General features: G+C 39.6%; 1 long non-coding RNA gene across 1 annotated transcript; it reads right to left on the bottom strand.

The window, feature by feature from the left end:
- Window positions 1-533: 533 nt before the first annotated feature.
- On the bottom strand, window positions 534-25,537 carry LOC122689777. Its single transcript, XR_006339921.1, has 3 exons — window positions 25,472-25,537; window positions 20,256-20,342; window positions 534-645 (listed from the first exon to the last, which is right to left on the bottom strand). It is a non-coding gene; the product is annotated as an uncharacterized LOC122689777 (long non-coding RNA).
- Window positions 25,538-25,580: the final 43 nt, after the last annotated feature.

The following is a 25,580-nucleotide window of genomic DNA, read 5'->3' as shown; positions in this document are numbered from 1 at the left end:
ATTTTCTCTCTCTCTCTTGCTATCCCACAGTTTAAGTTGCTATCTCAGGTTAGCTCTCTCTGGTTGCCCTCAGGGCATTCAGGCCCGGTCCTTACCCTAAGCAATGCTGCCAGTTCCTCTCCGCTCCGCCCCCACTTGCTGGTGGCGGATGCCGGCGTCTGGGGTACTTTTCTGCTGGGAGTTGCTTTTAGGCATGTAATCTGTGGGTTTTATTTATTTTTCCTACCAGTTAGGTTGCCCTTTGAGATTCGAAAACTTCCCCCAGATCTGCCAGTGAGAGGGTTTCCTGGTGTTTGGAAACTTCCTCTATTACGACTCCCTTCCCGGGACAGGTCTCCATCCCTAGCTCTTTTGTCTCTCTTTTTATCTTTTATATTTTGTCCTACCTTCTTTCGATGACGATGGTCTGCTTTTCTGGGTGCTTGATGTCTTCTGCTAGCGGTCAGAAGTTGTTTTGTGAAGTTTGCTCAGCGTTCAATTGTTCTTTCGATGAATTTGTAGGGGAGAAAGTGGTCTCCTCGTCCTATTCCTCCGCCATCTTAGCTCCTCTCAGTGAGCTACCTTTCTAAAGGTATGATCTGCCTGGGGATCAATATTCATTTCTGGATGCCTACTCTGTTCCAGACACTGCCATAGCTTCTAGAGCTGGAAAGACAAACATATAGCTTGTTCTTGAAGAGTTTTCAGTCTGGAGGAAAGGAATCAATATAAACAAGCAAGTACAACAAAATATGCTAAATATTATTACAGAGGAAATGCAACATTAAAGGAGCAAATTCAGCTAGACCCACTGTGACCTAACCAAGATAAAAGAATATATTAAGTTCTAGAATACTGCCTTATTAATACTATTGTATAAAGTAGCAAAGGTTATTATTTTTATGACAATTTATTCATCTATTTAATTTTTTGCCTTAAGTCTTAAGGCATGTACATATTTTTTAAAAATTTATAAAATGCTGCTTATATCTGTAAAAAAAACTCAGCAGAAATATGCTAAATTTTGTCATAATATGATGGTCATGACCTTGTAGAGTGTGTTATACAAATTAAAAGTTAGTTTTGATAAGATATTATAAACTAAGCCATCATTGAACACAAGGCTATATATATAAGAACTCTGAAATCCAGGGAGAATTTAAAAGAAAAACAAACTATACATGAATTGTTTGCCAAGAACCAGAACAATCCCTGATGACATATAAGTACCAGGGTACAGAAGTAATGAAATAACCCAACTTATTATCAACAACTATATAAATTATCAGATATCTATCTTATAAAAGTTATCATTAAATTATGATACACTTCAAGAAACATCCAACGCATTTTAGATTACTTTTCATAATACCACAGTTTTCCTGATAACCAAGGATAAATTGATCACAAATCTCTATTTACACCAGTGAATCTTCATTATAGATCTCTTTTGTCCTTCAAAGATGCTATTACAAGTGGAAGAAAAAGGTTTTATATCAGCAAATACCACTAAGGAAAGGTCAGAGAATCCTCTTTGGAGTCATACATTTAAAATGGTACTTTAATATGAATCTAACAAATAAAAAGAAATATGGCATGAAAAATGCTCACAAATTAAGGACATAGTTGTCAAGGGCTGATAAACCCATTCCATAAATAAACCAATTTTTTCTTCCTATTGACTTCTTTTTTTGCTTTCTTGAAATAAAATACATAGCTATGTAATTTAGCTTTGTAATACGTAAAATGAGAAAGCTGAACTAAATTAATTTTATAGTTCCTTTCCAGAACTTTGAAAAATCTGAGATTTCACCCTACATACAAGTTAACAAGTTAGTTAGACACAGTTTCATAGATGCTGGCAAAAGACTCCAGGGTCAAAGACAAATGGCAGTTTATTAACACCAACAATACCATTTGCTACAGTATCTGCATTTCTACCAGTTCCTTGGTTCCCAATTCCCATAGGGTGATGCAGAGAGAGCTGGGAAGATACCTGCCCATGCAATAGGGTACATGATAAGAGAGGAATTCTAAATTTGTCACCTTATAATGGCCAGTCATCTCAGGAGGAAAATACTACCTTTTTGTCATGGCTATTCACTACACAAAAATTCTTTTTTAAAAAATTGATATATAATTCACGTATCATAACCCTTTAAAGTGTATAGTTCAGTGGCTATGAGTATATTCACAAAGTTGTACAACCAGTCACTCTCCATCTCCCTCCTCCAGAACCACTAATGTACTTTTGACTCTGTGGATTTGCTTGTTCTGGGCATTTAATCTAAATGGAACCATACAACATGAAACTTTTTTGTGACAGGTTTCTTTCACTCAGCACAATATTCAAGGTTCATGTTATAACATAAAGCAGCTTTTCATTTCTTGTGGATAAATAATATATTGTAAGGATGCAACATATTTTATCTATTTGTAAGGTGATAGGCATTTGGGCTGTTTCCATCTTTTGACAATTATGAACAATAGTGGTAAGAATATTCATGTACCAGTTTTTGTGAGAACATATATTTTTAATCCTCTTGAGTATATAACTAAGAGTTAAATTGTAGCATCACATAGAAACTGTGTTCAGCCTTTTTAAAAACTACCAAACTGTCTTCCAAAGCAGGTGTACCATTTTATATTCCTACCAGCTATGTAAAAGGGTTCCAATTTCTCCACATCCTTGTCAAACTTGTTATTTTCTGTCTTCTTGATTATAGCCATCATAGTGAGTGTGAAGTGGTATCTCATTGTGGTTAAGATATGCATTTCCTTAATGGCTAGTGATACTGAGCATCTTTTCATGAACTTATTGGTCATTTTCAGATCTTCTTCTGAGAAATGTTTATTCAAATCCTTTGCCCCTTTTTATATTGGATTATTTGTCTTTTATTGCTGAGTTTTAAGAATTTATATATATATATATATATATATATATATATATATATATATATATATTCAGGATACTAGACCCTTATCAGATATGCAATTTGCAAACACTATCTTGATAATGTCCTTCGAAGCATGAGGACATCATGTTTAATTACTATGAAGTTTCTTTTTGTTGTTGTTATACATAAGAAACCAAAGTCTGGAATATTTACACCTATGTTTCTTCTAAGGGTTTTATAGACTTAGTTTCTCCGTTTAGGTCTTCGGTCCACTTTGTTAACTGTTGTATTGAAATATGATGTCAAGTAGAGAATCCAACTTCCTTTTCATGTGTATACCTAGTTGACTCAGTGCTATTTGTTGAAATGACTATTTTCCATTGAAAATTTCTTTTGTCAAAAATCAGTTGAACAGGGAATTCCCTGTTGGTCTAGCAGTTGGCATTAGGGGCTTTCACTGCCAGGTACTAGGTTCGATCCCTGGTTGAGGGATCCTGCAAGCCATGTGCATGGCTAATAAATAAATAAATAGACCATAAGTGATTGGTTTACTTCTGGTTTATTTTTATGAGAGTACTATACAATCTTCATTATTATAGCTTTCTGCTAAATTTTGAAATCGGGAAGTTGACAAAATCCAACACTCTGTAGCCAGTTTTTTTTTTTTTTTTTATTGCACTATGGGGCTTATGGGATCTTAGTTTCCCCAACTAGAGACTGAACCTGAGCCCAAGGCAGTGAAAGCATGGAGTCCTAACCACTAGATCACTAGGGAATTCTCTCTCAAGCCACTTCTATTCAACAGTATTACTAATGGTTTTAGCTTGTGCTGGGCTTCCCTAGTGGCTCAGATGGTTAAGAATCTGCCTGCAATGTGGGAGACCTGAGTTCAATCCCTGGGTCAGGAAGATCCCCTGGAAAAGGAAATGGCAACCCACTCCAGTATTCTTGCCTGGAGAATTCAATGGACAGAGGAGCCTGATGGCTACAGTCCACTGGGTCACAAAGAGTCAGACATGGCTAAGTGACTAATACTTTACTTTACTTTTAGCCAGCAGGAAAGAGAAATGAAATACAACCAGATTGCCAATGATTAAGTAAAACTGCCTTTATTTGCAGAAGATGTGATTGCTTATGTTGAAAATGCAATAGAATTTACAAAAAAGCTACTAGAACTCATAAGTGAGTTTAGCTAAGTTGCAAGATATAAGACCAATATATAAAAATCAATTGTGTTTTTATATACTTGCAATGAACTATAGGAAGCTAAAATTTTTAAAAATATCAATACCATTTATAGTAGACCAAAAACTATAAAACCTTTATGAACAGATCTGACAAAAGAAGTAAAACCTTTAAACTGAAAACAGGAACTATTATTGAGAAAAATTAGAAAAGACTTAAATAAATGGAGAGAGAGAACTTTTTCATGAATTGAAGGACTAAATTTTATAAGGAAGCCAATTCTTCCCCAATATATCTGTAGAATCAATGCATTCCTACAAAGCCTCAGCAGGCTTTTTTAAAAAAGAAATTTACAAGTTGATTCTAAAATTCACATAGAAAAGCAAGCAACTTTGAAAGAGAAGAGCAAAATTGAAGGACTAAAACTATCTAATTTCAAAATTTATAGAACTACAGCAATCAAAACAGTGTGGTTTTGACCTAAGATAGACACATAGATGAATAAAATAGAACACAAATGGTCCAGAAATAAACCCACACATGTATTGACAATGGATATTTTACAAAGGTGGAGATGGAGAAAAGTGCAAAGTGGATAGAAAATGGTTTTTCAACAAATGGTAGTGAAACAACTGGATGTCTACGTACAAAATCACAAATGAAACTAGAATTTCAATCCCTTGCCCCATTACAAAATTTAATTCAAAGGAAGGATCATAAACCTAAATGTAACAACTAAAACTATAAAAATTTCTAGAAGAAAACATAGACAAATTTAATGAACTTGGGTTATCAAAAGTTTTTTAGATATCACACCTAGTGTACAGTTGATAAAAATCAGTAAATTGTCATTTAATCAAAATTTAAAACCTCTGCTTTTCAAAAGATTTGGTTAATGGAATGAGAAAACAAGGCACAGACTTTGGAGAAAATATTTGCAAAGGACATATCTAATATAAGACTTCCATTCAGAATACAAAAAGAATGTCAAAATTCAGAAATGAGTAAACCATCAACCCAATTAAAAATAAATATTGGACCAGTCATTTAGATAGGAAATAAACATGTGACACACTAGCAAAGTAAATCTCTCACAAGCTAGCAAAGTAATGCTCAAAATTCTCCAAGCCAGGCTTCAATATTATGTGAATCATGAACTTCCAGATGTTCTAGCTGGATTTAGAAAAGGCAGAGGACCCAGAGATCAAATCGCCAACATCTGTTGGATCATAGATAAAGCGAGAGAGTTCCAGAAAAACATCTACTTCTGCACTTTTGACTATGCCAAAGCCTTTGACTGTGTGGATCACAACAAACTGTAGAAAATTCTTCAAGAGATGGGAATACCAGACCATCTGACCTGCCTCCTGAGACATCTGTATACAGGTCAAGAGCAACAGTTAGAACTGGACATGGAACAACAGACTGGTTCCAAACTGGGAAAGGAGTATGTCAAGGCTGTATATTAGCACCCTGCTTATTTAACTTATATGCAAAGTACATCATGAGAAACGCTGGGTTGGAGGAAGCACAAGCTGGAATCAAGATTGTTGGGAGAAACATCAATAACCTCAGATATGCAGATGACACCACCCTTATGGCAGAAAGTGAAGAAGAACTAAAGAGCCTCTTGATGAAAGTGAAAGAGGAGAGTGAAAAAGTTGGCTTAAAGCTCAACATTCAGAAAACTAAGATCATGGCATCTGGTCCCATCACTTCATGGCAAATAGATGGGGAAACAGTGGAAACAGTGACAGACTTTTTTTTTTTTTTTGGCTTCAAAATCACTGCAGATGGTGACTGCAGCCATGAAATTAAAGGACGCTTACCCCTTGGAAGAAAAGTTATGACCAACATAGATAACATATTAAAAAGCCGAGACATTACTTTGCCAACAAAGGTCCATCTAGTCAAAGCTATAGTTTTCCAGTAGTCATGTATGGATGTGAGAGTTAAACCATAAAGCTGAGCACCAAAGAATTGATGCTTTTGAACTGTGGTATTGGAGAAGACTCTTGAGAGTTCCTTGGACAGCAAGGAGATCCAACGAGTCTATCCTAAAGGAAATCAGTCCTGAATATTCATTGGAAGGACTGATGCTGAAGCTGAAACTCCAATATTTTGGCTACCTGATGCAAAGAATTGACTCATTTGAAAAGACCTTGATGCTGGGAAAGATTGAAGGTGGGAGGAGAAGGGGATGACAGAGGATGAGACGGTTGGATGGCATCACTGACTCAATGGACATGAGTTTGAGTAAACTCCGGGAGTTGATGATGGACAGGGAGGCCTGGTGTGCTGCAGTCCACGGGGTCGCAAAGAGTCGGGCAGGACTGAGAGACTGAACTGAACTGAACTGAAGGATGCTTATATTACTAGTCATGCTGTTGCTGCTGCTAAGTTGCTTCAGTCGTGTCCGACTCTGTGCGACCCCACAGATGGCCCACCAGGCTCCGCCATCCCTGGGATTCTCCAGGCAAGAACACTGGAGTGGGTTGCCATTTCCTTCTCTGATTACTAGTCATCAGAGAAATACAAATTAAAATCAGAAGACATCACCATGAATCTATCAGAATGGCTAAATTAAAAGACAAAGGCATTAAAAATATTGCCAAGGATGCAGGACAACTGGAATTCTTATTCATTGCTGCTGGGAATATAAAATGATACAATTTCTTTGGAAAACACTTTGGCAGTTTCTTTTATTTTCATCCATTTTTACTGAGATATAATTGACATTTGTGTGTGCTCTGTTGCTCAGTCGTGTCTGACTCTCTGTGACCCTTACAGACTGTAACCCACCAGGCTTTTCTGTCCATGGTATTTTCCAGGCAAGAACACTGGAGTGGGATGCCATTTCCTCTTCCAGGGGATCTTCCCGAACCATGATCGAACCTACGTCTCCTGCTTCTCCTACATTGGCATGTGGACTCTACCACTAAACCACCTGGGAATCCCCATAAGTGACACATAGCACTGTATAATTTTAAGGTATATAACATAATGATTTAACTTACATACATCACAAAATGATTACCACAGTAATTTTAAAGACCATCCATCATCTCACAAAGAAAGAAAATAAAAGAAAAAAATCTTTTCTTTGTGATGTGAACTCTGGGGATTTATTCTCTTTCATATATAACATACAGCAGTGTCAATTATATTAATCACATTATACATCTTTTTTTGGATATAGAAAATATTTTTATTCACGACAATTTTAACAGCTCTATTGAGGCATCACTGACATAAAATAAATTGTATATATCTAGAAGAACAATTTGATACCCCTGATATATTCATATACTCATGAAATCATCACCATGACCACCTCAGCCCCAGAAGATCCATCAGTCCCTCTCTAATCCTTCCCTCTTGTCCCTACAGTCTCCCTCTCCTGATGCCCAGGCAACCATGGATTCTTTTGTGTCACTAGAGTTTATTTTGTATTCCCAAGAATATTATAGAAAATGGAATCATATACTATGCACTATTTTCTGTCAGACCTTTTGAGTCAGTATAATTATTTTGAGACTTATTTTTTTTTCCATATGAACTCTTCATCCTCTTATTGCTACTGTATGGATGCACCTTAATTTCAGCAGTTTCTTAACAAGTTAAATATACATCTACCATATGACCCAGTCAATTTCACTCCTAGGTATTTTCTTGAAAGAAATAAAAGCCTTGTTGTTGTTGTTCAGTCACTCAGTTGGGTCCAACTCTTTGCAACCCCATGGACTACAGCATGCCAGGCTTCCCTGTCCTTCACTATCTCCCAGAGTTTGCTCAAACTCATGTTTATCAAGTCAATGATGCCATCAAACCATCACATCCTTTGTCACCCCCTTCCTTTCCTGCCCTCAGTCTTTCCCAGGTCTTTTCAAATGAGTCGGCTCTTCGCATCAGGTGCCAAAGTATTGGAGCTTCAGCTTCAACATCAGTCCTTCCAGTGAATATTCAGGACTGATTTCCTTTAGGATCCTTTTGGATCTCCTTGCTATTTAAGAGACTCTCAAGAGTCTTCAGCACCACAGTTTGAAAGCATCAATTCTTTGATGCTCAGCTTTCTTTATAGTCCAACTCTCACATCCATACATGAATACTGGAGAAACCATAGTTTTGAGTAGATGGACCTTTGTCAGCAAAGTGATGTCTCTGCTTTTTAATACCCAGTCTAGGTTCATCATAGGTATTCTTCTGAGGAGCAAGCCTCTTTTAATTTCATGTCTGTATTCATTGTCTGCAGTGATTTTGGATCCCAAGAAAGTAAAGTCTGTTTCCATGTTTCCCCATCTATTTGCCATGAAGTGATGGAGCCGGATGCCATTATCTTAGTTTTCTGAATGTTGAACTTTAAGCCAGCTTTTTCATTCTCCTCTTTCACCTTCATCAAGAGGTTCTTTAGTTCCTCTTTGCTTTCTGCCTTTAGGGTGGTGTCATTTGCATATCTCAGGTTATTGATATTTCTCCCAACAATCTTGATTCCAGCTTGAACTTCATCTAGCCTAGCATTTCACATGATGTACTCTGCATATAAGTTAAATAAGCAGAGTGATAAATATATAGCCTTGATGTACTCCTTTCCTAATTTGGAACTAGTCTGTTGTTCCATGTCTGGATCTAACTGTTGCTTCTTGACATGCATACAGGTTTCTCGGGAGGCAGGTCAGGTGGTCTGGTATTTCCATCTCATGAAGAATTTTCCATAGTTTGTTGTGATACACACAGTCAAAGGCTTTAGCATAGTCAATGAAGCAGAAGTAGATGTTTTTCTGGAAATCCCTTGCTCTTTGTATAATCCAACAGAAGATGGCAATTTGATCTCTGGGTCCTCTGCCTTTTCTAAATTCAGCTTATACATCTGAAATTTCTTGTTTCATGTACTGTTGAAGCCTAGCTTGAAGGATTTTAAGAATTACCTGCTAGCATGTGAAATGAATGCCATTGTATGGTAGTTTGGACATTCTTTGACACTGCCCTTTTTTGGGACTGGAATGAAAACCGACCTTTTCCAGTCCTGTGGCTATTGCTGAGTTTTCCAAATTTATGGCACATTGAGTGCAGCACTTTCACAGCATCATCTTTTAGGATTTGAAATAGCTCAGCTGGAATTCCATCACTTCCACTAGCTTTGTTCACAGTAAAGCTTCCTAAAGCCCACTTGGCTTCACAATTCAGGATATCTGGCTCTAGGTGAGTGATCACACCATGGTGGTTATCCAGGTCATTAAGACCTTTTCTGTATAGTTCTTCTGTGTTTTCTGGCCACTTCTTCTTAATATCTTCTGCTTCTGTTATGTCCATACCATTTCTGTCCTTTATTGTGCCCATCTTTGCATGAAATGTTTCCTTTGTATCTCTAATTTCCTTGAAGAGATCTCTAGCCTTTACTGTTCTATTTTTTTCCCTCTATTTCTTTGCATTGTTCATCTAAGAAAGCTTTCTTATCTCTCCTTGCTATTCTATGCAACTCCACATTTAGTTGGGTATACCTTTTTGGGCTTCCCTTGTGGCTCAGCTGGTAAAGAATCCACTTGCAATTTGGAGACCTGGGCCCAATCCCTGGGTTGGGAAGATCCTCTGGAGAAGGGAATGGCTACCCACTCCAGTATTCTGGCCTGGAGAATTCCAAGGACTGTATAGTCCATGGGGTAGCAAAGACTCAGACATGACTGAGTGACTTTCACTTTTCACTTCCTTTTCTCCTTTGCCTTTCATGTCTTCTCTTTTCTCAGCTATTTGTAAGGCCTCCTCAACCAGTTTGCCTTGTTGCATTTCTTCTTCTTCTGGATGGTTTTGGTCACTGCCTCCTATACAATGTTACAAACCTCCATCCACAGATCTTCAGGCACTCTGTCTATCAGATCTAATCCCTTGAATTATTCCTTGAATGAAAGACTATGCATAAACAAAGACTTATAGTTGAATACACATACCATGGTATAGTCATAAAATGGAATACTACTCAACAGTAAGACTCCAACAGCATGGTTGAATCTCAAATAAAGATGCCAAGTGAAATAAGCCAGAGGAAAAAAATGAGTATATAATATAAGGATTGTATTTATATGAAACTGTATAAAAATGCAAACTAATCTGTAGTGACAGAAAGGAGATCAGCGTTTGCCTGGGGACAAGGCTGGAATGGGATCGAGAAGCTACATAGGGGCAGGTGGAAAGTTTTGGGCTGATGAATACGTTCATTTTCTTGATTGAGGTGATAGTTGCACAAGGTTATATACAAATGTCTATTTAAAAATACTACTTTTTGAGGTAAGAACATTTAATAGATCTACCCTCTTAACAGATTTTCACGTGTACAATACAGTATTATCTAATGGCATGATATTGTACAGCAGATCTATAGAGCCTATTCATCTTTCATAACTGAAACTTTATACCTGATGATTAGCAATTCCCCTTTCACTCCTTACCCTAATCCCTGGCAACCCCCATTCTATTCTGTGCATGTATAAATTTGACTATTTTGGATACAGATTTGATCAACTCATACTTTAATATGTGTAGTTTGTCATATGTGAACTGCAGCTCAATAAAGTGTTCAGGAAATTACACATAACTTTGAGAAGTAATAATTGTAGTTAACAGTTAATGAGTATTACTATGTGTCAGGTAGTGCACTAAGCATTTTCTATGCATTAATTAATCTCATTCTGAAAGGAACCTATAATGGAAGTATTATTCTTAACCCCATTTTATTTATGAGGAAATTAATGCATGTGGTTGTTGCTGTTCAGTTGCCCAGTCACGTTCAACTCTTTGTGACCCCATGGACTGCAGCACACCAGGCCTCCCCGTCCCTCACCATCTCCCAGGGTTTGGCCAAATTCATATTCATTGCATCAGTGATGCCATCCAGCCATCTCATCCTCTGACACCCTCTTCTCCTTCTGCCCTCAGTCTTTCCCAGCATCAGGGACTTTTCCAATGAGTCGGCTGTTTGCATCAGATGACCAAAATACTGGAGTTGGTAAAGAATCTGCCTGCAATGTGGGAGACCTGTGTTCAACCCCTGGGTTGGGAAGATCCTGTGGAGGAGGGAATGGCAACCCACTCCAGTATTCTTGCCTGGAGAATCCCCATGGACAGAGGAGCCTGGGGAGCTATAGTCCATGGGATTGCAAAGAGTTGGACACAACTGAACAACTAAACACACGTTGATGGTTGATGGTTCATTCAACTTCAGCATCAGTCCTTCCAGTGAGTATTCAGGGTTGATCTCTCTTAAGATTGATTGGTTTGATCTCCTTGCTGTCCAAAGGACTTTCAGGAGTCTTCTCTAGCACACCACAGTTTGAAGGCATCAATTCTTTGGTGTTCTGCCTTCTTTAATGTCCAGCTCTCACAACTGTACATGATCACTGGGAAGATCATAGCCTTGACTATACAGACCTTTGTTGGCACAGTAACGTCTCTGCTTTTCAACACACTGTCTAGGTTTGTCATCACTTTCCTTTCAAGAAGTGATCGTCTTCTGTTTTCATGGCTGCAGTAACCATATGCAGTGATTTTGGAGCCCAAGAAGATGAAATCTGTCACTGCTTCCACCTTTTCCCCTTCTATTTGCCATGAAGTAATGGGGTCAGATTCCATGATTTTAGTTTTTTTTAAATATTTAGTCTTAAGCCAGCTCTTTCACTCTCCTCCTTCATCCTCATCAAGAGGCTCTTTAGTTCCTCTTTGCTTTCTGCCATTAGAGTGGTATCATCTGCATTTCTGAGATTGTTGATGTTTCTCCTACCTATCTTGATTCAGCTTGTAACTCATCCAGTCCAGCATTTCTCATGATATGGTCAGCGTGTAAGTTAAACAAACAGGGTGACAGCAGACAGCCCTGTGGTACTCTGTTCTCCATCTTGAACCAATCAGTTGTTCCATACAGGGTTCTAACTGTTACTTCTTCACCCATATAAATGTTTCTCAGGAGAGAGGTAAGATGGTCTGGTATTCCCATCTCTCTAAGAGCTTTCCATAGTTTGTCATGATCCACATAGTCAAAGGCTTTAGCATAGCTGATGAAACAGAGATAGATATTTTCCTGAAATTCCCTTGCTTTCTCTATAATCTACCAAATGCTGGCAATTTGATCTCTAGTTCTCTTCCTTTTCTAAACCCAGCTTGAACATCTGGAAGTTCTTGGTTCATGTAATGCTGAAGCCTAGCATGCAAGATTTTAAGCATGACCTTACTGGCATGGGAGATGATTGCAACTGTCCAGTGGTTAGCACATTCTTTGGTACTACCCTTCTTGGGAACTGGGATGAAGATTGACATTTTCTGAGTCCTGTGGCCACTGTTGAGTCTTCCAGATTTGCTGACATAATGAATGCAAAACCTTGATGGCATCCTCCTTTAGGGATATGAATAGTTCTGCTGGAATTTCATCACATCCACTAGTTTTATTAACAGTAGTACTAGTTAAATTACCTGGCCAAGGTCATAAAGTCTCATAAAATGTGGGGTAAATCATAATGTGTACTTCCTCCTTTAATGATAGCTGAAATGTATTCAAGCACTTTATATAGCAGACCCTGAGTCAGTCATTGGACATGAACATATCTCATTTCAGCCTCGTCAACACTATGAAGTAGTTACTACATTACAGGGGATAAAACTGGCACAGTGGAATGAAGTTACATGCTCCAAAGTATATAGCAAGTAGTGTGGGAGGGAAAGGGCTTCCTAGGAGGTGCTAGTGGTAAAGAATTTGCATGCCAATGCAGGAGACATAAGAGACACAGGTTTGATCCCTGGGTTGGGACAATCCCCTGGAGGAGGGTATGGCAACTCAATCCAGTATTCTTGTATGGGAAATTCCATGGACAGAGGAACCTGGAAGGCTACACTCCATACGGTCACAAAGAATCAGATATGAGTGAAGCGACTCAGCATGCACACATGCAGTGGAGGAGTGGAGATCTGAACCAAGGATCTTCATCCATCAGGTGAGTCCCAGGAGAAAATAGGTGGCACATGTAGATGGACCTGATACTTGCCTGATCAGACAGGTAACTCTTTGCTTGATGCTGAACACAGACATTTGTTGTATGAATCCCTCACTGCCTTGGTCCATGTGTCTGACTAGATACTCAGCAAGGACTACATCTTCCATTACAGTGGAGCCTGCCAAGCCTTACTACCTGACTGACTGCCTCCTTGCCCTTTCCTGCCAAGCCACACTATACAGATAAATAGGTTTCCCCAGATCCTTGACCTTAAATTCCTGAGTCTCTACCAGTCCTAGTTAGTTTCCTCTTCTTACAGACTTTGTGTTACTCATAGCCATAAAGCCTCCTAGCAGTGTATTTTCAAGTTATGACAAAGACTAATTCACAAACCATCTTACTCAGATTTAAATGTATCTGCTTTCTTGTAGGGGCTTCCCCGGTGGCTCAGTGTTTGAAGAATCTGTCTGCAATGCAGGAGACACAGGAGATGCAGGTTCAATCCCTGGGTCAGGAAGATTCCCTGGAAGAGGGCATGACAACCCACTCCAGTATTCTTACCTGGAGAATCCCATGGACTGAGGAGACTGGTGGACTACAGTTCATAGGGTCCAAAGAGTTGGACACAACTGAAGTGACTTTGCATGCACACACTTTCTTATAGATCCATTGATTCTATTTGCATTAGAAATTCAATGCACAGCTGAGAGCTGTTAATGTGGAATAAAGTGGTTTCATAAGCCATACTCCCTGCTGAAATATCAATGGCCTGGTTTATAGTAATGTCTTGATTCTTACAAGAGTACATTCATATAATTTTGGACTATAAATATCTCTGTCTCCTTGACCCCATTCCCACCCTTGGAGCTGCTTGTTCTCTCGAGTACTACAGTACTGTCAGGGGCATCAGACTTCTCCTAAACTATTAGAAGCAACCAATTTACCTCTTTTGCTCTTCTATCCCTGCTGTGCTTTGCTTTACTCCTGACAGCTCCTGCTGGCTTGGATCTGATCCTTTTCCTTTACCGTTTACTCCTGTCTCTGTTCTTGCCCTTCATTCAACATTTGGTCTCTCATTCTATTCCATTTATTGCTATATGTTAAACATGCAGTTCAGCACTTTTAAAAACATCTGAATAGAAGTGTTGTTCTTGGGATGACAATCAGAAAGGTACAACTCAGGATTCCGCTACTTCATTTAACTTCATCTCCCTCACTGGTGCCTTGTTTTTTCTCCCTCCCCTGTCCTATAACCCTCCTGTTCATGATTTGTTTTCTTTTACCAGAGTGGTCCTCACATGTGAGCATGCATCAGAATGATGTGGAGAGCTCGTTAAACACAGATTGCTGGATTACACCATAGTTTCTGATCCAGTAGGTCTAGGTTGGTACTCGAGAATTTTTAGTTCTAACAAGCTTCCAGGTGATTCTGATGCTGATGCTCTGTGGACCACTGTTCTAGCTTAATGCTGTTCATATAGATCACTGTTCTGTCTCATGGCTTGTCTATTAGGCCCTTTCTTGTGAACTGCCTTGGTGGGCAAAACTGGTTGGCATGGCTAAAAATCCTGACCTCTGAGGTCTACATGGTAAATATGGATATGCCACGATCGCCCAGAGGCAAGTCTTTATATTAGAGCCCATGATCTTGGGTTACCCTAAAGGTAGAAATTCACTGTGTTCCCTTGAGGTAAGAACTCAGTATCAAGATGTAGGATTTATGTAATAAAGCTTCTGAAACATATTTCTAAAGTGCAGTTTACTGTCCAAATTAACCTAGCTCATCTTTCTCAAAGTAACAAAATAGATTTAGAAAACGAGGTGCAACTTACTCTTGAATAACCAAAATGAATGTGATCTCTCATATTCATACTTATTCTCTCTCTCTGTCATTATGAATTTTGACATGTTTGTGTATACATTAACAGGACATATTAAGAACTACCTATGTGTCTACTTGTGTGCTTTTTATATATTTTTTAAATATATAAGGATACATCTTGGCAATCCTTGGCAGTTTGGTGTTTTAGTCACTAAGTTGTGTCTGACTCTTGTGACTCCATGTTCTGTAGCCTGCCAGGCTCCTCTGTCCATGGGATTCTCCAGACAAGAATACTGGAGTGGGTTGCCATTTCCTTCTCAAAGGGAGCCTCCTGACCTAGGAATCGAACCCGGGTCTTCTGCATTGCAGGCAGATTCTTTACCCACTGAGCTACGAGGGAAGCTAAGTAATCCTTAACTTAATGTAATTGACATGATGTATTTGGAGAAGGAAATGGCAACCCACTCCAGTATTCTTGCCTGGAGAGTCCCATGGACGGAGGAGCCTGGAGGACTGCAGTTCATGGGGTTGCACAGAGTCAGACACAACTGAAGTGACTAAGCAGCATAAACCTCTAGCAGGCTTCCCAGGTGGCTCAGTGGTAAAGAATCCGTCTGCCAATGCAGGAGATGCAAAAAACGTAGGTTCAGTTCCTGGGTCTGGAAGATCCCCTGGCGAAGGAAATGGCAGCCCACTCCAGTATTCTTGCCTGGAAAATCGCATGGACAGAGGAACCTGGCAGCTACAGTCCATGGGGTCAGAAAGACTCAGACACAGCTGAGCACGCATAAACCTCTAGCACTTAGAGTAGGCTTCCAGCCCACAAATAAAATATAGCAGGTCATCTCTTTTCGGATACATTCTGAGTACTGCTCCCCCAGGCTCTTAGCTTCAGCTGGACTCCTTGGACCTAACCTCCACCTTTTACAGCCACTCTACCCTGTGTCTGGTCACAAGCCAACACCAGCACAGACTTTCACAGCGCAGTGAGGGGGTTGGAACTACTACACCTTGGAGGATGGGGAGGATAGTGAACTATGGTGAAAAAAGGAGAGAAAGGAGGGAAGAGGGAAAAGAGGAATCAAAGAGTGAAAGAAGCCAACAGCATGTGTATGTCAAGAGTGAGTACTTGCTGAAGAAACTAGACTTTTTCTTGTTTGGCTGATGAACTGTCTCTGACAGCCATCTCAAAGCTAGAGTTCTGAGCAATATGAGCTTTATTTTAATGTGTGTATAGTCTCCCAAGTGTGTATTGTTTCCAAAAAGAAATCTGTCCCTCAGTTTCCTGATTTCTATATTTAATATAGAAAGACTTCATCCTTCTTTACTTTTCTGCTGGCTACCATCTCTTTAATGTCTGGTCTTCTCTGAGTTACTGTACTTTCCTGGATCCCATTGTACCTGAATGGGTGTTTCTGAACATTTTCTTAACATCCCACCATCCAGTACCAAAAATGTTACTTTTCCCAGATTCCCAATCTGCATTCTAGCATCCTGCTATTGTGACCCTCCCTGTCACTCAGTACTAAAATCAAAGGATCTACTATGAGTAATAAACTTTGTTAGGTGATAGCCTTGGATGATTTCTTTCCCCTGTCCACATTTAAAAATGAGCTTCCAATAAACTTTTTTCTTTGGTTCTTATAACCTTCTATAGTCTCTTCCCTGGTCATCTCACCTACTCCCATATTTACTCCCTGCTAGTTAAGTAAATGACTCTAAATCTTTATCTCTGTCTCTGAACTTTCTCAGAAACACCAGACCTAATGTCTAATGCCATTTCCATCTGCAGGCACCTGAAATGTGGCTTCCTTCATACATAACTCAGCATTATATTGATATTTTCCAAATATGTTTCTCCTCCTAGATTCCTAACCTGCAATATTATCACTCTCTCTGTTATTCAGCACTGAAATGTCAGAATTATCTTCTACTCTTCCCATTCCCCAATTGCCTATATAAGGTAATCAAATCCTGAGACTAATACCTGTGAAATCTGTTCCTATCTTTCTGTTCTCTTTTCTACTGTTTCAGTTCATGGACTAATTAGCATGAGAATATCATCGAAATATCTAACTAACTGCCCTTGGTCCCTTGAACCAATTCAACATATCCATGCATCTCATATCCACCAACCAATAAAGTTAAGCTATGGATGCCTCCAGGCTATTTACCACCAATTCCCCTTTGTTCTTTAAGACAGCTTCTCATTATGATCCTGACTCTACCTTACAAATTCTTGGGTCTACATGTCAAGTCTAATGGGGACCTTAGTCCTTTACATTATCTTTATTGATTTTTGCCTCCTGGTTATTCTTAGTAGATTTCACCTTGGCTCACCCTTGCAGTTCCTCCTTCTCTGGACTATTGTGGATAACTGCACGATGTCATGTCTTATTGCTGGCACTCAGGTTGAGTTAACATTCTTATTCCCCAGTAAGAGAATGGCTTTTGAAAGTGATATCCTAATGTATCTCCCTGCCTCTAGTTTCTCATCTTACAAACCATCCTACATACCAATGCCAGAGCATTTCCCTAAAACATAGGGCTAATCATGTGTTTTTTCCTGTTCATAAATCTCTCACGACTCTCCACAGCTTAAAGAATAAATTCACAGTTCAGGATGGCATTTCAAGTTCTCCCAACTTGGCCTCATTGTGCTTTCTCAGCTTTATCTCCCACTATACAATTACAAGAGCTTCCCTGGTGGCTCAGACGGTAAAGAATCTGCCTGCAATGCAGGAGACCTGGGTTCAATCCCTGGGTTGGGAAGGCCCCCTGGAGAAGGGAATGGCAACCCACTCCAGTATTCTTGCCTGGAAAATTCCATGGACAGAGGAACCTGGCTGGCTACAGTCCATAAGGTCACAAAGAATTGGATATGACTGAGAGACTAAGCACACACGATACAATTACAAAACCTACCCTCCAGTCCCATTAGATGACTAGTCAGTTTCCAAATTCAGCCCACATTTTTCTATCTCTATGCTGTAAGTCATGCTGTTCCCTCTCTACCAAATATCCTTTTAATTTTCAAGTTTTGGGATACTACTTAAAAGGTCCAGCTTTTCCATGAAATCTTCCCCATTCTCTTCCTCCTATATACTTCTGTAACATTCTTTTGCAGTTAAATCCATACTTGCCAGTTGCCTTGACTACATTTTTAGCCCATTGAGATGATGAATAGTGTAGCATTTATCCTTAGCACCATGCCCTAGACATAGTTACTACTCAATATGTGTTAATATCTCAATTTAAATTATATGTATAGGCTCTAATATGCTAGCTAAAATAAAATCTAATTATTTTATAGTTTTAATAATCAAAAATAGTTTAAAAGGGGAAAAAAGCAATCTCCTAATAACAGTTTTATATTATCATTGGGCTGTACCTGTGATGGAAGATTTCTTTTGTAAATTTGGGATCAAGCTTGACCCTGTGTATCTTTGAATTTGGCCACTCTCCAAGCCAAGACTTTGGGCATTTTGATGGTATAAAGCAACAACACGGTGAGGAATTTAAGGATGGAAATTTTTACGCAAATCAGCATTGGTTCAGAGTTTAGAGGCAGGTCTGCCCTTGTGTAATGTCAAGGTGTAAGGTGAAGCTGCTAGTATTGAAGAGATGGCAGCTCAAATTAGCCTTTCTGTTTTGAAGGCAGCAGAAAGTCAACGAAACAGGGCTACTTGAGAAAATAAATATGATAAAAGTAGCTGCAAGACAGAGATATTTGAATCTAGTTCCCAAGAAATCATCCAGTGACCAAAAGTCCTTCCCAAAAATTTTCCTGGAAAATCATGTGTAAATCTCAAAGAAGGCCTTCTAAATGACTGTTATACATTTTAGTTTCTAATATGTTATAATGGAAGACGTGAAAGTAAAGACCTATATATTCTCTGCTACTGTATTAGGTAAAATATAATTTAATGTAATTGGTTTCTGGGTTTCTCTGTTTAATTCATTAATATAAACTTCTAAGAATTGTTCTGGTACATAATGTATAGGTGATTAAATATAGTGTTTATGGTCCTTTCCATAAAATAGCAGGTCCTGGCTCAGAAAGAAATTATTCTATTATATCACTGTATAGGAAAATCAATCCTCCACATCTCCTGCTTTTGCCAGGAAAGGCGGGCAAGGTTGGCGTTTGTATGAGGATATCAACTCTTTTCAATTTCAAGTAGGTATATGTCACTGTATGTATAACAGGGGAGGTGGCTTAAACAACTGATCTGCATTTGTGGCCAAGAAAAAACAAGGTAATAATGAACAAATGAAAACTGATGTGGGGTGCTTGAATCCTGAAAATATTATTCTCAGAGAAAGAAGCCAGTTGTAAAACACCATGTATTGTATACAAAACCTGTGTTGTATGATACAATCATACAACACAAACCTGTGTTGTATGATACTATTTATGCAAAATGTCCAGAATAGGCAAATTGTACAGAGACATAAAGTGAATTAGTGGTGGCCTCAGGTCGGGGGCTAGGGGAGGGGGTGCAGGGAGTGGCTTGGAACTGGGGAGGAGAGATGGCTAAAGAAGGGATCGTTTTTGGTGTGATGAAAAGATTCTAAAATTGATTGTGGTGATGGTTGTACAACTTGGGGGAATATACTAAAAACCACTGAAATATACATTTAAAAAGGTGAATCATATGATATGCAACTATATGTCAATAAAGCTGTTAAAATTTATGAGACAATATATAAAACAAAATAAACCTACTTCTAAGACTTGCCTAACTACTGATGTCCAGATATGAGAACATGTTTTTATTATTTTCAGATGTCAAACAGGTATTCCTTAATTCTCGAGTAATTACATTTTGAAAAAGTCAGAAAATAAACACAAACCACAACATAAAAGAGATAATCAATTTTAATTGCATAATTGTAGTCTCACACTTGAACTTACTCATCTTCAAGAAACTGTTTACACTGATTAAAAAAAAAAAGCACCCTCAACTTCAAAAATGAATAGTATCCCTATGACCACCAGTGAGTGCTTCACTGATTCACATACTTTAGCAAGCAAACCATGTTTTTCTGTCAGTTTATTACTACATCTATGTCTTAGTAACTTATAGATTAGACAGTCACCATTCATGACCTGTCAAGCCACTTTTGAAGCTCACTCTGGGTCTTTGGTTAATGTGGAACAGGAAATCTGTTCTTTGTTAGACACATATTTTCCAGATTAAATTCAAGGGGTTGCTTTTCAGCATTCTGTATAAAACCATAGATGACACGAATCTGGGCATTCTCAAAGTCTCTACCAGTCTCAACATTTTCCCCAAAAGGAGACATTGGCACTATTGTCTCTTGGACTCATTTTTTGTGGGGCTGTGGCTGCACCAAACCCTGTAAATCCTCACAACAGAACATATTAACTTTTACCTCCAGGTAAGTGACCATTATTGGTCATTACTGCTCCCAGGCCTTTTCTTGTTGTCCACTTTTCGTCTGCTGGGACCAATCCTGTTCCTAGTCAGAGACAATTCAAGAAGCCATTATTTCAGTAGTTCGAGTCATTTAGCACCCTGTGGGCCTATTATTTGTGGTCCTACTCTGAGCTCACAGATCACTTGAAGTAACTGGGTGTCTTGTGTGCCATTTTTATTCACCTGTCTCTGCCTCTTTTCCTGGACTTCATCTGATGTGCCAGTTCCTTTAGGCTTGGTGCACCACCTTGTTTAGCACTGTTTTGCCAGACTTCTTAAGGAATTGCTCATTTGTTTCTTAATCCCAATTCCCGTGACTGGATTCCTGCTACGTACTGATTGCTTCAGCCTCTGCCTACAGAGTGGATTCTATTCTCTGCCTGCTAGCCAGGACATCCATTTTTGGACTTCCAGAGTTTAGCTGTCTGCCTGCTTCTTGCCTACTGTTACACAATCTTTCTGTTTTTCTAGCCTTTCCAGACTCTTTCTGTTGGTGACTATAGGAACCTTGTTAGTTTTCTTGTCCTGCCCTAATGAATCTCTTTAGTGTCTGGGTATCAGGCTCCTTGGTCTGGCTCTGTGTGCCAACAAGTACCTGTTGAGATATTATCTCCCTGTTTACTACTAGGTTTTTATTGCCTTGAGCCAGTGCTTTAGTAATTCTTATTTCCTTTTTCTTTTCCTTTGCATCCTGTCTGTAATCTGCGGAGAGGAACAGTGTGTTCCTTTAAACATTTCTTGGATTCGTTCCTTTTTCTTCATTTCCTCTGGGGCCACTTTAGTTCCGATCCTCACGACTTTATCCAGCCAGGACTTTATCTAGTTTTAGCTAGAGTTCAGCACTGGTGCCTCAGAGGGTCGCCTCAGAGGATGAGAGAGAAGTCAAGTGGTTATGAGGACTGTAATCTGCACTCCTACAGTAACTTCAAACAGGTCAGCTAGATTCGTATCTGTTGTACACACTGAGCTTCTGTAAAGTTTTTGTTTGGGGACAAAAAATTTGGACTGAGAGAAAAATAAGTTTGACAATCAGTGTCCAGTTATTCTGCATACCACTGCCAGATCAGCTCCTTAAAATATTCTTTTATAACATTTCCGCTAAACAGTCTTATCAGTCATTACTATTATGTCTGATATTCAAATCTGTTTACATGCTGGGCAAACGCTATGGGGAGAACCATATTTCCCACTATTATTCAAAATCTATATTCTCATCATTCTACTCAAGCCCCTTTGGCCCCTTTACATTATTGGCCAGTATTGTTTCCAGGCCATTCTATATGTTGTCTTTTCCTTCCTTCCTTCCTTTGCTTTGCCTATTCAAGTCTCATTTCTTTTTCAGGCCTCGGCAGCTCAAGTTCTCCTTGAAAACTTCTTCATCTGTTCTAGTTCTGACTCATCTCACCCCTTCATCATGTTATCCTGAATTTCCAGTTCGTATCTCATTGGCTCAGACCGTAAAGAATCTGTGTGCAATGCAGGAGACCTGGGTTCGATCCCTGGGTTGGGAAGATCCTCTGGAGAAGGGAATGGCTACCCATTCCAGTGTTCTTGCCTGGGAAATCCCATGGACAGAGGAGCCTGATGGGCTACAGTCCATAGGTTCACGAAGAACTGAACACAACTGAGTGACTTTCACTTTTTCTTTTTTTTCTCACCTCAGAATTAGGCAGCCACTTTTCTCTTACAGTTCTACACATTTCGCTTATTTGTTTTCTCGAGCAGATTTTATACCTATCGATGGCAAAGAACGTATATTTTACAGTCTGTTCTATTACAAGGGTTTGTGTATCACAAATAGCACATTAGTGATTGGTCAATAGGAGAATGGTGTCACTAAAATTAGGTGGAAGGCCAGCTGGTTCACATGCGAAGTGTTTTAGCACTTTAAGTTTCAACATGATCAGGAGCCAGCTTTCTCACAATTAAAGAGAAGCCTTCATGATATATGAAGGCTTTCAGAAATAAAAGAATAATTCTGCCCCAAACTCTGTCCCTTTTGTGTGACTGACTGGTTTAGCGGTTTCAACAACCTCTAAGTCGCCCACTACATTAACTAGTTGGTGAAGCTGTGAAGACCTTTCATCATGTGTTTCTACAAAGTTGTTGTTGTTTCGTTGCTCAGTCGTGTCTGACTCTTTGCGACCCCATGGACTGTAGCCCACGAGTCTCCTCTGTCCCTGGAATTCTCCAGGCAAGAATACTGGAGTGGGTTGCCATTCCCTTCTCCAGGGGATCTTCCTGACCCAGGGATCAAACCCAGGTCTCCTGCACTGCAGGTGGATTCTTTACCATCTGAGCCACCAGGGAAGCCCTGTACAAAGCTGTACATGCATGATCAGTCACTTCAGTTCTGTCTGACTCCTTGAGACCCTATGGACTGTAGTCCAACAGGCTCCTCTATCCATGGGATTTTCCAGGCAAGAATACTGGAGTGGGCTGCCGTGCCCTCCTCCAGGGGATCTTCTACAAAGTTGGGTACTCTTTTATTTAATTCTGAAGAAAATGGCATCTATTCAAAGTAAATGCCCTTGAGGATTCACATCAGGGAAAGAGGAAGCATGAAGGATACAAAGCATTGATGACTGTGACACTGGGTGTAGATGCCAGTGGAGAGTCAACCTCCTGAGTGTTTTTATTAGGATGGCTAGTGTTTTCACTAGTGCTCTGGATAAAAAGTTGCATTGAGTCTAAGTGATCTTCCCTAACCACATTTTCCCCAGAAATTCTGTTATGTTTAGTGTGCAATTTTGCAGAAAAGGAGATTTCTCAGGAAGACACATGTGCTTTGAGAGCAAAACATCTGGTCCTTTTTTTATTCATGTGACCTTTAGTTGGTGTTGCCCATGTAGTATGTGCTTAATAAGTACTTATTTATTCTCAGGCCACCTTTAATTCATAAATATTTTTTTCCATGACCTTGGAGGTAGTGATTTTTTTATTGTTGTTCAGTCACTAAGTCGTGTCTGACTCTTTGCAACTCCATGGACTGCAGCATGCCCAGCTTCCCTGTCCTTCATTAGGGACCAGAGTTTGCTCAAACTCATGTCCCTTGAGTTGGTGACGCTACCTAACCATCTCATCCTTTGCCGCCCTCTTCTCCTTTTGCCTTCAATTTCTTACTTTTGTCTAACCTATGTCAGCTTTAATTTCTCTATTAACGGTCCAGATTGTTTAGATGAGAACACGTAGCAGAAGGGAGACACAGAAAGCCAGAGTGATATTAATAGGGATCATCAGAAACCTCTGGGGGTAATGGATGACTCTAAGATCAGTTTGAAGAAAGACAGAACCTAGCAGCCTTTTATCTTTCATTTCTCCCAGGGCTGGCTTTTAATGTTAACTGGGTGCTAAATTCATAAGTGATTAGAAGGAGACACTACAAGGTCATGGGGTCTAACACACACTTTTGGAGTCCCAACGGATGGTAGTAGCCTCCTTCTTTCTGCAGCATCAGAGAAAAGATGTATTTTCACCCACTGGCCTATTTGTGTGTCCCAGGAAGATAAAAATAAAGAAACGTAGATACAGTGGGAGCAGTCCTAGGACTGAACTTGGTAAAGTGCCTGCTTCATAATCAGTGGACAAAGTATCCTTGCAGGGAACCAGTGGCTCCTTATGTGTGCTAGCTTTCTAGAGAGACCCTGATGTTTGAGAGAAGGGGGTTTCTGTATTTGTAATGACTGTTTACATGAACTGGAGCAAAATATTGAAAAGAAACATCCAGAATGAAGATGGCACTGAGATAATCACAATAAGGTCAAATGTTAAGTCATCTCAGGGACAGATTTTTCTCATCTTTTGTGGTGCAGATTATGTACCTTTTACATGCATGTCTCCTTTGGTTTCAAAGGTAGCTTCACCTGGCCTGAGAATGGTGCAACCCAGCCTGACACTCAAAATAATGCCGATCCATTTTCAAGTATTCGCACACCAAAAACAGGAGTCACTTGTATTATAATGCCTTCACCGCTTTTACCCTGGAAGAGGAAACGGCAACCCACTCCAGTCTTCTTGCCTGGAAAATCCCATGGACAGAGGAGCCTGGCGAGCTACAGTCCATGGGGTCACAAAGAGTTGGACATGACTGAGCAACCAAGCATCACTGCTTTTAAAACCAGACCAATGAGATCTATAAGTGGGGACCTTCATGATCTGGACGCTGCTTATCTGTTCTGCTTCTTCTCTTACCAAGAGCAACCTCCATCTGTTGTCTTCAATTTCTTAACCACAGAGTCTCTGCACATGCTATGGTCATTTCCTTTGCCTGGGATGCTCTTCACTCTCCTTTTTTACTTTGTACTTGCTCAATACTTTTTTTTGTTTAATATCGTTCCCAATAGCCAGAAAGTTCCATAAGAACAAACCACATCCATATTGTTCACCATCTTGTTCACCACCACAATGCCTAGTAGGGTATCCAAAACTTAGCAGGCTGTCACCAAATACTTAGTGACTTTAATTTGACCCTTAAGACTCAGTTCAAACATCATCCTCTTTGGGAAGGTGTCCGAGAGCCTCTGGTACTCTTGTGTGCTCCACGGTCTCCCTGTTCCTATCTGTTGAAGTGCAGTTATTAACGATCAGTCTCTCCCAGGAGACTAGGCAGTTCTAAAGGGCAGAAGCAGAAACTGTGAGCTTCATCCTCCTAACACACAGCACTCTGGATATCACCTGGTATACTTGAAGGCAGCAGTCCCCAGCCTTTTAGGCACAGAGAATGGTTTTGTGCAAGACAATTTATCCACAGACCGGGTTGGAGGCAGTGTATGTTTCAGGATGATTCAAGCACATGACATTTATTATGCACTTCATTTCTATTATTACTACCTCAGCTCCACCTCAGCTCATCAGGCATTAGATCCCAGAGGTTGGGTATCCCTGCTCTAAGAAGCTCAATGAAGATCTACTGAGCAGATTATGAAGCAACATTTGAGCCCGGAGGACCCTCAGCTGTGGCTCATATCCACGTCTCTCTACCTGAAAGCAGTGGATAACCAGGTCACATCTTACTGCAGCATCCATTTCTACGCCATTTTTCAGGAGGGGGCATTTACATAATTTAAATTATGCATGAGTGAGTATGTATGTGTGTGTGTGCACATGTGTGTGTAGTGAGTCAAATTCAGAATACACATCAAATTTTAAGTCAAACAGGAACTACAAATTTACCTTAGGGCTCCTTGCCCACCCTGTCTGGGAGCATGTATCCCCTCTTCTCTGCTGTCCTTGGGTAGTTTACCACCTGCATAATTAAAAAGCAAGTTAAGGACAATGGCAA

The sequence above is a fragment of the Cervus elaphus genome, chromosome X (genome assembly GCF_910594005.1).
Source record: "Cervus elaphus chromosome X, mCerEla1.1, whole genome shotgun sequence".
NCBI lineage: Eukaryota > Metazoa > Chordata > Mammalia > Artiodactyla > Cervidae > Cervus > Cervus elaphus.
This window is presented reverse-complemented; position numbering and strand designations above follow the sequence as displayed.